The sequence below is a fragment of the Pleurodeles waltl genome, chromosome 5, assembly GCF_031143425.1.
Source record: "Pleurodeles waltl isolate 20211129_DDA chromosome 5, aPleWal1.hap1.20221129, whole genome shotgun sequence".
Classification (NCBI taxonomy): Eukaryota; Metazoa; Chordata; class Amphibia; order Caudata; family Salamandridae; genus Pleurodeles; species Pleurodeles waltl.
Window position 1 is genome coordinate 546,143,155 of NC_090444.1, and position 13,315 is coordinate 546,156,469.

The following is a 13,315-nucleotide window of genomic DNA, read 5'->3' on the forward strand; positions in this document are numbered from 1 at the left end:
GAAAAGGTGTAAGGTGCCCTCAGCTAACATCTTAGAATGTTTGTTGGAGTTAGTTGTGCCACATTCCAATTAGGGATGGCAGTCCAAAGGTATGCACATGGGTTCACATCTCCTTGGTTGGTGCAAATCATTATAGCTGGGCCACATCAATTGAATAAACTGTAACAACAGGAGGGCTTACAAAAGTCCCTGCCCCTCCCTCTGTGCATTGTACCTATGTGTCATTAATGTGTCATGGCCACATAGCATGTTTGACTGGTAATGCAGTCCTCAAGTAACCAGGCTTTGGATGTCTCTCTTGGATGCACATGATGAGACAATTACACTCCATATTTGTTTCAGGTTACCAATGACGGGGCATGTTTGCCACCACATGATAGTTAGGGCCAATGCATGTGTGCAGATATGTGTGTAACTGTCACAGGAGACCCATGCTATGTACAAGTTGGCCGTGATATATCAGGTGCAGTATCATCATGTCTGAATGGCTGCCATTTCCTTATTCAGCCTACACATTGTATATGTTAATGAAATTGTTGCTCTGTGCACAGATTTTGAGCACATTTCTTCCTTCCATGTCTTACAGGTGGACCGGCACCCTATACTGTGGGAGAGGTGGTGACATTTGAGGACCCTGACCACTCCAGTAAGTGTTGATATGTCTGTTATGTATTGTGTTTGCTGGTTATGGACTCGTGTGTGTTGAACGCATAGCAAGGTGTAATGCGTTGGACAATCATTTCTCTTGTTCCATGAGTGGGATTTCAGTTTCTCAAATGTTTTGAGTTGGCTAGTGCGTATCCTATGGTATTATCTAGGGATTGTTGGCCATTCCTGTAGGCCCCACAGTGAGTACTGGGGTGAGTCATGTGTATGACACTTGTATCAACAAGAGTCGCACTGGAAGTCAGCTCAGATTTAGTCAGCCTGTCAGACCCACATCCTCCAGGATTGGTACAGCAAATTGCTTTCCAATAGACTTCTGCTTCAATATTAACCAAGGTACTTATTAAACTGTAGGTAGAAACTTCTAGCAGCATGTACTTCCACATGTAGTGCTACAAGTATGTGGAACTTGAGTGCAATGTCCTAGGTGTGCATGCTAATCATGATCATGGGTGTTCTTGCAACTCTGTGTCTGATGTAAGTCAGGCCTTACTGGAAGTATATGTTGTGTACCAAGTTCTGCATTTCCTGACATGTGTGGCCCTATGATTGGTCTAGGGTTTGCTGACTCCTAATTGTTGATAGACCTTACCTGTGGTGTGTGTGTAGAGCCAAACACGTGTGGAGTTTTCTATACACTCCTCGGTGTACATGTTGTTGGAAATTGATAGCTGTTTATCCACCCCCCCACCCTCAAACACGGGCATGGGTTTGTGAATGGGGTACCTAGTACTGATGCTACCAGTATGTTACACATACATGTGAATAAGTGACTGTTTGGTTGGAACCTAGTATACACACTCAGGTTTGGCACTTGGTACTATACCGGCAAGTCCAGTTACAACTTGCAGACCATGTGGCTTTAGTTTTGCATTCCGTACACTGAAATTTGTAGCCCAGGTCTTGGCGGAGGATATGCAGCATGATTGTTAGCTGATAACTGGCAGAACTCAGATGGCAAGTCAAAGCCAGTTGTTACCCATCTTGTAGGTTATGGATGTGCTATGTGGGATGTGTGATGTGAGCTTTGTAGGCTGGCCTGCCATGTACTTCCTCAGGGACATTCAATGATCTGTATTGTGATATGAGTTGTTACAAGTACAGTAGATGTATTGTCGATTAACTTCTTGTGCAATTTCACACAATGCAGTTTCTAACGTAGAATATTTACATTTGTCTTCACAGCTGCAAACATGACTCCAGACCAGGTCCGTGAATTCCAGCGCCAGGCCATGAGATACCAGCACATCCTGCTGGTGGAGTCGGGGTTCAGGAGGATGGCCCGTCGATATCGCCATGAATGGGCCTCCGGGGCATGGAGGGCCTTCCCACAGGGTGGCCCTACTTTGCCCACCACAGCCACCACCAGCACAACCACCACTTCAAGCCAGGTGGCCCCACCCACAGCTGGGACTGTTGTGCCTACATCTGCTGGACTTCCAGGCCCCAGCATTGCTACAGGTGCAGGACAGCCCACTGGCCTTGGCTCCACACACACACAGACCTCCTCCACTGGTACCCAGACTGCCCCAGCTCCATCTGTTGACCCCTGCAGCCTTTCACAACATGGAACGGAAGATGGACCGTGTGCTGCGCAATTTAAGCCACCTGAGCTAGGATGTCTGCCACATTAACCGGCGTGTGAAGTCAATCAAGAGGACCCTCCGCAGGGCCAACATCTAGACTGTTTTTGAAATGGACATGATTCCCTCCCCTCCCTCCTCTTTCCTTGTTATTATAGTTAGTGGGCTTAGGGGGCTCAGTGTTGGGTTAGTATAGGCTGTTAGTTTAGTTAGTGTTAGTGGTTGGGTGGTCCTGATTCTTTCTATTTTTACTTATTAAGTGTGTGGGTGGGTGGGCGGATGGCTACGTTGGGGTTCTCGTGTGTTTAAAAAAAAAAACATGGATGTTTAGAACGTTTCGTTACATGTGATAAGCAAGTGTAGCTTAGGTTAGTTAGGGACAGTTGTGGGTAATGAGCAGTCAGGGTAGATTAGGGTAGGTAAGATTTTTACCTCAGTTTCCTCTTCTGTGATTAGCATTTAATAAATATTTGGTTAAACCTTAACAGTATGTGTTAAATGATACTTGTTCCTGGGTTTGGAATCAGTGTACATTAATTTTGTACTATTACATTTGTGTCCTATGCTACAAACAAATCCCAACTGAGCTGTACGATTTGCAGCTACCCCAGAACTACCTTGCAAAGTTTCCACCCTTCGTTGATACCACCAATCACAGTTAATATGGATGACAATGTGTTTCTGTTGATAAGTGTGTTTTCTACATCACAAACAGTGCTTCCAGACTTGGTATTGGGGGAACAGTTTTAGGTCTGACTGCAGTGTGATGATCAAGGACACCCTTATAAGATGAGTTCTCATAGGCACTCTTGTATTCTTGTCTTCATGACTTTCATACATCATTTGTGACACAGTTCAGCATGTTTACCTATTTGTATGTAAACTCAGAAAACTTCATTTTTACAGTTTTTGTAGTGTTTGTTTAGATTAGTGTGCACTATTATATGTGTTAGTATTGCATAGTGACAACATTTTGCGGCCACTATTTGATGACTTAGATATCCCTTGAGGAAGCATTCTTCTGTCCAACACAGCATGATGGTGTATGGTTTCTCACTTCATCAGATATGTCCCTCAGGATGGGCAGAGTATGATGCAATCATGGGCACTGTGCAGATTTATCTGACTACATAATATCAGGACCGTTGTATTGACAAGCTACGTAATTTGACAGTAGGCACATTTCAGTTATCTACTGCACAGTTGATATGTCACATTACCCAGAGACAGATTTGTTGTGTAAGTGCTATTTATTGAAAAGTGCTGTAGTGCTATCTGTACATTGTCCATGATTGTGAGTCCATTATAGTGACATCTTACATTGTGATCCTACACAAGGGGTTACGGAAATGCTTTTGACATGCTGGGGTTGATGTTTCAGACAGTACAGAGGGACAGGATTTGCCAATGAGTAGGAGAGAGACAATCACTGGGCAGGCTGACAAGATATACAGTGGTAAGCAGAACAGTCATTAAGTAGAGTTGTTGCAAGACTGGCAAGTTACAAAGCGCAGGACCTTGGTAATAGTTGGCCATGTGGCAGGGACTAGTGCTTATGGGTACTTTTCCTTGTGAACGTGATCTGTTCCATGTCTTCTTCTTCTGATATGTGTGTTGCCTCCTCTGTCCTTGTTGTTGGTGGTTGTGAAGGGGCAACACACACCTCAGTGTTTGAAGACGTGGAGTCAGACATCCCGGTCGCTGCTCCCTGTGAAGGTCTTAAGGGCAGTACTGCAGCAAGGAGGATCTGCTGGTTCTAGAGAATAGCAGCCACTTCACGATGGTAGGCAGCCAGGTCGGCCCTGAGGGGTTCAATGTTGTATTCTTGCACGCGTTGACAGGATTGCTGTTGTAGTTGTTGGGTCAACTGTATTACAGCTGTTCTGATTTCCTTCTGGGTTTTTTGCTGTTCCTGCAAGATAGATGTTAGGGCTTGCATAGCTGCTGTCTGATCTGCAGATGACATCATGCACAAACGCATCCCCTCAAGGCTGGCTGCCATAGTTTGCATCTCCACCCGCTCCTCCTTGGCCAGCTCCTGCTGTACTCCAAGTACAGTTCTCTCAAAGCTGGTGCCAGTGTCGTCTGAGTCCTCAGCTGCATTGGAGCTGGCAGGTCTTACAATTGGGGTGGTGGGTGGATCCTCTGCGATGGCTGCTTGTTCTGTGCTCCTCCTTGTGACTGAAGGTGTGATCTGGAGGGTTTCAAGGACCTTTTGGATAGTCTCCTGGGGAATGTTTATCGGCTCGTCATCCTTGTCATCAGGGTAATCTGGGACAGGCATATCCACAGGAGATCCATCTTACTCTGCAATGAAACAGGGTACAATTAGTGTGTCTGTGTTGTGGCATGAGTGATGTGACCTGCCTGCCTTGTGATGAATTCACATTGTGATCTTGTTTCATGTTCATTGCTCCAGTCCTTCAGATGGGCATTCTCCCAGGCCTATGGCCCACCTGCATGTCACATGTATGTTATTGAGTTATTAGACTTGTCAACATCATCTCTTCTAGGTGTTGGTTTGGGCCAAATAGAGAATTGCCACCTTCTTGTCCTACTCAACCCTCCGTCTACATCCATTCTCATGGTGAGACCTTTCACTGGCTGTGGGTGTTCTGATGGCCCTGGCAGCACACTTAACAATCTGGACCTGCCCCAATCTCTGATCTTTCACATCCACTTAAATGTATTTGACATGTGGCATATCCTATGCATAGCAATGTTATGACACAATATGGATGTTGGCATTGGTAATGTGTACTGCTGATGTTGGGGAATGCGTAGTACATTGGATTGCCCTGATTGTCGTATCAGTGTCCTATTTCCTCCTCTGACTGTGCAGGTGTATTTCAGTGACCAGTTACATGTGTCCCCCCCTCAATGCTGTTGTCTGAGCAGTATGACATTTTGGATGTTACATTGTGACCCAGGCACAGGATGGACCCTGACATGTGCAGCATGGGTATGTCCTTAGAGCTGTGTAGCTCCTATTGTTGTTTACATTGGCTGATGTTTGCAACAACTATGGGCATTGACACTTGACAGTACTGGGGCCTTTGTCTTGTTTGAGGGGATTGTTGAAGTTGTCATCCTCAACCTTCTAATTTAGGTGTGTATGATCCAGGGGGAGGTTACTGCCATTGGCTACTTGAGGTGCACACAAAGCGGAGGTGGTAGTGGCAACTGTTGTCGCAGTTACATTCCAGTTGTCAGTATGGCTAGAGGTTGTTAAGAGGGCCCTAGTTAATGTGTGGGGTATGGTGGCTGACGTGTGCCAGGATGTCAGTTTGACGTTGTGGCCTTCCCTCCTGGCGTGGATTTCCCTTTGCTCCATCGTTGGCATGACAGCATGCCCCCATGGGACTGTTGTTGGTGTAGTGTAATGGTGCGCCCCAGCTTCTGTTTGTGCAGGCCATGCCCCCATGCCTTTACCCATCCCACTCCATATATATGATGTCTTCCATGCATTTTGTGGTCGGTATCCCCCTCCTGCTTACGGTTAACATTAGTGCATTTTGATTCCCCATGCGACTGACCCTGCATGTGCGTTGTCTCCTGGTAGTCTGCGCTGTCCTGTCCTTGAATCCCTGTGACGATCTCCTCAGGGATGACGGCTGCGACCATCTCCTCCATGTGTCCAGGGCCTCCTGGTGTGCTGGACTCCCCCCTCCAGTCTGCAGTGCTGCCTTCCTGTTCCTGGCCATCTTTTCCTTTGTCCTGCGCTTGCAGTCATGCCAGCATTTCTTGCACTAGATGACTGTTCTGCGTACTTCAGCCACACTGTTAATCTTGTCAACAATTTGTTGCCATATAGCCTCTCTCCTACTGATTGGCAACTTTGAGGTGACAAACAGTTGCTGCTGGTGTTCCGTCACCTCTTTAACCAGAATTTCTTGCTCCTCTGCACTGAAGCAACACTTTCTTTTCTTCTTACAAGTGTCCTGGTTCTTGTGTGGGTCCTCCTGGCTGGTTCCTGGTCTGTTGTCATCTTCCTGGGGTCTGAAGTGGCATCTGGGATCCATTTTGGCTCTCCTCTGGTGAAATGGCAGTGTTCGCGTTTTTTTTTTTTACGCTATTGCGTCAAAAAACGGCGCATATCTGGTTTGCGGTGTCGTAAATCGACCCACAGTCATTTCCGCTGCATTAACGTTGTTTTGCTTTACGACTTGACGCTGCGGTGTGCGTCAAAAATAATGACTCCCACCTGTGGTTTGCGCCACCGTGCGTCAAAGTATAAATTTGACGCCCGCAGGGCGGACCAAAATGGCGTTAGCCGGCGGTAATATTTTTGATGCAAAACTGCGCTGGCGCAGTTTTGCGTAAAAAAGTATAAATATGGCCCTAAGGGTGTCCAAGATACCCCACCCAAAGACCCTGAAAAGTAGGAGTAAAGTTACCCTACTATCCCAGAAAGACAGTAAAGTCAAGATAGGGGATTCTGCAAGGACAACAACTGACTGCAAAACACTAAGGACGGATTCCTGGACCTGAGGACCTGCAAAGGAAGGGGACCAAGTCCAAGAGTCACGCAAGTGTCCAGGGGGGGCAGGAGCCCACTAAACCCCTGATGAAGGTGCAAAAGGGCTGCCTCTGGGTGGAAGAAGCCAAAGATTCTGCAACAACAGAAGGGGCAAGGAACTTCTTCTTTGGTCAGAAGATGTTCAACGGCGTGCTGGAGGACGCAGAATTGTTTCCACACAGAAAAACAAAACAAGCCTTGCTAGCTGCAAGAGTCGCCTTTGAGGATTTTGGGTGCTGCCAGGACCCAGGTAGGACCAGGAGGCCACCCCTTAGAGGAGGAGACATAGGGGGTGCTCAGCAACACAGAAAGCCCATGCAGAACCAGGCAGAACCCGCAGAAGCACCTGAACAGGCGTTGAGAAAATCTGAGGAAAATGGTCAACTCAGAACAACAAAAGATGGTCCCACGACGTCAGAGTCCAACTCAGCAAGTTGGGCAATGCAGGACAGCGTGCTGGGGACCTGGGCTAGGTTGTGCACAAAGGAAGTCTTGCAAAAGTGCTCAGAAGGCCGAGCAGCTGCAGTTCACGTAGTACACAGGATTACTGTCTGGCGTGGGGAGGCAAGGACTTACCTCTACCAAATTTGGACAGAAGGGCCACTGGACTGTTGGGGACACTTGGATCCAGCTCCTTTGTTCCAGGGCCCATGCACATAAAGATGAGAGGGGACCCAGAGGACCGGTGATGCAGAAGTTTGGTGCCTGCGTTGGCAGGGGGGAGATTCAGTCGACCCTCAGGAGATTTCTTCTTGGCTTCCAGTGCAGGGTGAAGGCAGACACCCCTTAGAGCATGCACCACCAGGAAACAGTCGAGAAAGCCGGCAGGATGAGGCGCTACAATGTTGCTGGTAGTCTTCTTACTACTTTGTTGTGGTTTTGCAGGGGTCCTGGAGCAGTCAGCGGTCGATTCTTGGCAGAAGTCGAAGACGGAAGTGCAGAGGAACTCTGGTGAGTTCTTGCATTCGTTATCTGGTGAGATACCCAAAGGAGAGACCCTAAATAGCCCTCAGAGGAGGATTGGCTACAGAGAAAAGTAAGCACCTATCAGGAGGGGTCTCTGACATCACCTGCTGACACTGGCCACTCAAAGTTGTCCATTGTGCCCTCACACCTCTGCATCCAAGATGGCAAAGGTCTGGGACACACTGGAGGAGCTCTGGGCACCTCCCTTGGAAGGTGCTGGTCAGGGGAGTGGTCACTCCCCTTTCCTTTGTCCAGTTTCGTGCCAGAGCAGGGCTGGGGGATCCCTGAACCGGTGTAGACTGGCTTATGCAAGGAGGGCACCATCTGTGCCCTTCAAAGCATTTCCAGAGGCCAGGAGATGCTACTCCTCCCAGGCCCTTCACACCTATTTCCAAAGGGAGAGGGTGAAACACCCTCTCTCAGAGGAAATCCTTTGTTCTGCCTTACTGGGACTGGGCTGCCCAGGCCCCAGGAGGGCAGAAACCTGTCTGAGGGTTGGCAGCAGCAGTAGCTGCAGAGAAACCCCCGGAAAGTTAGTTTGGCAGTTCCCAGGCTCTATGCTGGAGACCCGGGGATGCATGGAATTGTCCCCCCAATACCAGAATGGTATTGGGGGGACAATTCCATGATCCTAGACATGTTACATGGCCATGTTCGGAGATACCATGGTGACGCTACGTATAGGTATTGACCCATATGTAGTGCATGCGTGCAATGGTGTCCCCGCACTCACAAAGTTTGGGGAATTTGCCCTGAACAATGTGGGGGCACCTTGGCTAGTGCCAGGTCACCCACACACTAAGTAACTTTGCCCCTAACCTTCACTAAGTGAGGGTTAGACATATAGGTGACTTATAAGTTACTTAAGTGCAGTGTGAAATGGCTGTGAAATAACGTGGACGTTATTTCACTCAGGCTGCAGTGGCATTCCTGTGTAAGAATTGTCTGAGCTCCCTATGGGTGGCAAAAGAAATGCTGCAGCCCATAGGGATCTCCTAGAACCCCAATACCCTGGGTACCTAGGTACCATATAATAGGGAATTATAAGGGTGTTCCAGTGTGCCAATCAGAATTGGTAAAATTAGTCACTAGCCTGCAGTGACAATTTTAAAAGCAGAGAGAACATAAACACTGAGGTTCTGGTTAGCAGAGCATCATTGATACAGTTAGGCACCACACAGGGAACACATACAGGGCATACTTTATGAGCACTGGGGTCCTAGCTAGCAGGATCCCAGTGACACAGGCCAAAACAAACATACATACAATAAAAATGGGGTAACATGCCAGGCAAGATGGTACTTTCCTACATACATTATGAACACCAACGCCGGCGAAGTATTTCCGCCTAGCACACAATGGAGGGGGGAGGAAAAAGAGAGTGACACACACATGCAACACACACACCCTCATCCCCAACACCATACACACAACCAGAAGCAGCAACATAACATATCTACCTCGTACCCTCAGGAATAATGCAAGGACAAAATGATTTGAAGAAAGTGAGTGTAATACGAGAAAATACTATGAATAAGTGCATCAAAATCAAAACATAGATACATATTTACAAATGTAGGGACACTAGCCAGTCCTCAATGTCTGTGGGCCACAGGGCCAAAACACATAGGCCAATGCCCCACCTCACTCCTGCAACAACACGGAGCAAACACCGCAGGGGCATCAGGTCGAAAATACACAGGCACCTCAGGGGTACGGGTAATGGGGGGCACCTCAGCCAGAAGATGGTGCAACACCACTTGTCCTGGAGGGGGCAAAATGCCCTGTGCGATGTCCTGTGGAGTGCAAGGCCACAGTCTCTCAAGTGGGTGGTTTGCCCACTGCTTGGTCCTGGGGAGTGCAAGGCCACAGTCTCTCAAGTGGGTGGTTTGCCCACTGCTTGGTCCTGGGGAGTGCAAGGGCACAGTCTCTCAAGTGGGTGGTTTGCCCACTGCTTGGTCCTACGGAGTGCAAGGCCACAGTCTCTCTAGTGGGTGGTATGCCCACTGCTTGGTCCTAGGGAGTGAAAGGCCACAGTCTCTCAAGGGGATGGCTTCTTCCACTGGTTCTGGAGGGGGCATTGTGCCCAGTGTGTTTCTTCCTGTGGAGGATGCGGTGAGTGGATGGCTTCTCCACTGGTTCTGGAGGGGGCATTGTGCCCAGTAAGCTTCTTCCTGTGGAGAATGGGGTGAGTGGATGGCTTCTTCCACTGGTTCTGGAGGGGGCATTGTGCTCAGTGAGCTTCATTCTGTGGAGCATGGGGTGAGTGGATGGCTTCTCCACTAGTTCTGGAGGGGGCATTGTGGCCAGTGTGTTTCCTCCTTTGGAGGATGGGGTGAGTGGATGACTTCTCCACTGCTTCTGGAGGGGGCATTGTGCCAAGTGAGATTCATCCTGTGGAGGATGGGGTGAGTGGATGGCTTCCTCCACTGGTTCTGGAGAGGGCATTGTGCTCATTGAGCTTCATCCTGTGGAGGATGGGGTGAGTGAATGGCTTCATTCACTGGTTCTGGAGGGGGCATTGTGCCCTGTGATGCAGATCTTGGGGAGTGTAATGTCACAGTCTCTCATCTGGGTGTCAGACCCACAGGATTTGCAGGGACCATGTCGCACAACAGCCTATGGATGCAGGACTACACACTATCCGCTGGCGGTGACGGCTGCTCAGTGGTGGCAGTGGTGCTGGTGGCGGTGCTGGTGGCGGTGCTGGCAGTGGTGGGGGGGGCTCAAGCCCTTCCCCGGCATCCTCACATGGCTGCCCACTTAGGCTGTTGCTGCTCGCAGTGCTACTGGTGGCGGTGCTGATGCCGGTGCTAGTGGCGGTGCTGGCTGTGGTAGTGGGCTCCAGCCCTTCCCCGGCAGCCTCGGACTGCTGAACCACCATGGTTGGTGGTGGGGGCTCCGAATGAGTCTCAGCACCAGGCCCCCTGTCCTTCTTGCCTGCTGGTGCAGGCCCCTTGCCCTTCCTGTTAGCAGCCGGGGATTGCTCCTTGTCCATCCCTGTAGCAGCTGGGGGTGCCTTCTTGCCCTTCCCTGTAGCAGCTGGTGGTGCCCCCTCACCACTTCTTGAAGCATCTGGGAGTGTCTCCTTCTTCCTTGAAGCAGCTGGGGGTGCCTCCTTGCCCTTCCTTGACCAGCCGGTGATGTCTCCTTAGCCTTCCTTGCAGCACCTGGTGCAGGCACCCTTTCAGTGTGGCTGGCTGGAGCCCGGTATCCTCTCCACCTGGAGTAGCTGTCAACATTACTGTGGCTGTGGACTGGGTGGCTAAGGTGCTCGCCTGGGTTCCGACCACCCTGGCCCGATGTGAAGGAAGGGGTGGGAGTGGTAGGGAAGATGTCAACGGTGGAGAGTAAAAGCTTCTTAGGGACATTGGGGCAGGAGGAGGGTGAAGGTTTGGGAGTGGAGGAAGAGGAAGGGGTTGTAGGAGGTGTCAGTCTGCTATGTGTGGGTGCAGGTGCATGGGCTGGATGCTGTTGTGAAGTGGATGGCTGTTGGGTGTCTGAGTGCTTGCATTTGTGTACTTTGGGAGGAGGGGGCACAGACACAGTGGGAGAGGACACAGGGGACTTGTGCATGGATGTGGGGGTGGTGAGTGCCAGTGAGGGGCGAATAGTGATAGGCGTGATGTTGATGGTTGGAGAGGATGAGGATGTAGTGCATGCAGGTATGAGTGTAGACACAACTGGGAGGGAGGTGGACGAGGAGGAGGAGGGGGACACAGTGGAGGCAGTGGATGTTGGTACGTCTGATTCTGGATGGTGTTTGTGTGAGTGCCTGTGGGATGATGAGTGGTGCTTGTGTTTGCCTAAACCACTCCTGTGTGTTGTCTTGTGTGCATGCTGACCTGCCTGTGTGCTTGGGATAGGATGGGGATGAGGGGAATGGGATTGGATAGAAGAAGTTGGAGGGGAGAGGCTAGAACCAGGGACAATGGCTGCCATCAGGGAGGAGGCCAGAGCCTGGATTGATCTCTGTTGGAACGCCATGCGAGTGTTAATGCCCTCCAAGAATGCATCTGTCTGTTGCATTTGGGGTGCCAGCCTCAATGGTTGACTGCCCAACAGAGATGGATCACAGGAGGTCAATAGCCTCCTCATTCAGGGCAGCAGGGCTGACTTGGGCAGGGCCTGAGGTGCCTGGGGTGAAGGAGATGCCCACCCTCCTGGGTGAGCGGGCACGGGGAACTCGCGGGGGCTGCTGGGAGGGCGGTGCTGGTACGGAGGTGATGGCTGTATCTGTAGTTGGAATGGGCACAGAGGTGTCCGCCACCACCAGGGAGCTTCCATCGGAGGAGGTATCACTATCCGAACTATCCACTGCAGTCTCCGCCGTGGTGCTCTCCTTGCCCTCCATCCCACTGGTGCCCTCACAGTTGGTGGATTCAGCCTCCTGGGCCCTGTGGGATACAGCTCCCTCTGCCGCCGATGCCTGTGCTCCTCTGCCAGATGATGGTAATGTAGATGAGGACAGGGTGACAAAACAAAAAGGGGGGGAAGAGACAAAGGGTACACTTAGTCAATGGCACCAACAACACCACTGTTGGCGTACACGACACACACACGCACACACACAGGGAACAGTCCTACGTACTTGGCAAGGCACTACCAGTTACAATGCTAGTCCCCAGACCATGGACATGGACACCTAACACCAATAGCAGCATACCTGAGACCCACAGACCCCTGCCCAGTAGTGGGTGCCTACTAGCTTGCTTGGAGGAAGTTTACATCAGACACTGTCCAACATGGGACCTACCCTGTAATGTCCAGCCTGGCCTAGGGGTACCCACAGGCCTACATCCCCCACCCGGATACCACCCCACCAGGCGCAAGTAGTCTATTGGGGCACGGTACTCACCCCCTTGTGGCTGCTGTGATGCCCCCAAGCGCCCATCCAGCTCCGGATAGGCCACCGCCAGTATGCAGGCCATCGGGGGGTCAGGGTTCAACTGGCACCCCTTCCTCGTTGGGAGGCCATCCCCAGCTGGGCCTCTACTGTCTTCCGTGCCCAGCATCTCAGGTCCTCCCACCGTTTCTGACAGTGAGTGCTCTGCCTGCCGTAGACCCCCAAGGTCCACACATCCTTGGCGATGGCACACCATATACCCTTTTTCTGATGGCTGCTGACCTGCAGGGAAATGGACACAGGGAAAGATATGAGTCCTACCGTCCTGCCTGTTACTCTCATGGCCCACCATAGCCCTTCACATCCCCTTACGCACAGACATGGCCACACATACATGCAGCACACTGCCCAGGGCCCTTCCACCAATCTCCCCTACACAAGGCCTTCACATAAAGTACCCCATGCATTCATGCCCCATGCATCGTGCTCACAGTGTACTCACTTGTTGGTCTGGAGCCCATACAGCATTCGGTACTGGGGTAGGACCCCATCCACCATTCTCTCCAACTCAGCCACGGTGAAAGTAGGGGCTCTTTCCCCAGTGACACGAGCCATTGTCGATTCCAGACACAGGTCACAGCAGCACATGCAGTATAGGTCCTCTCCTGTTGAAGGTCAGGTAGCAAGTGACTGAACAGATAGAAAATGGTGGTCTTGTCCACAGCGGTGCGTACC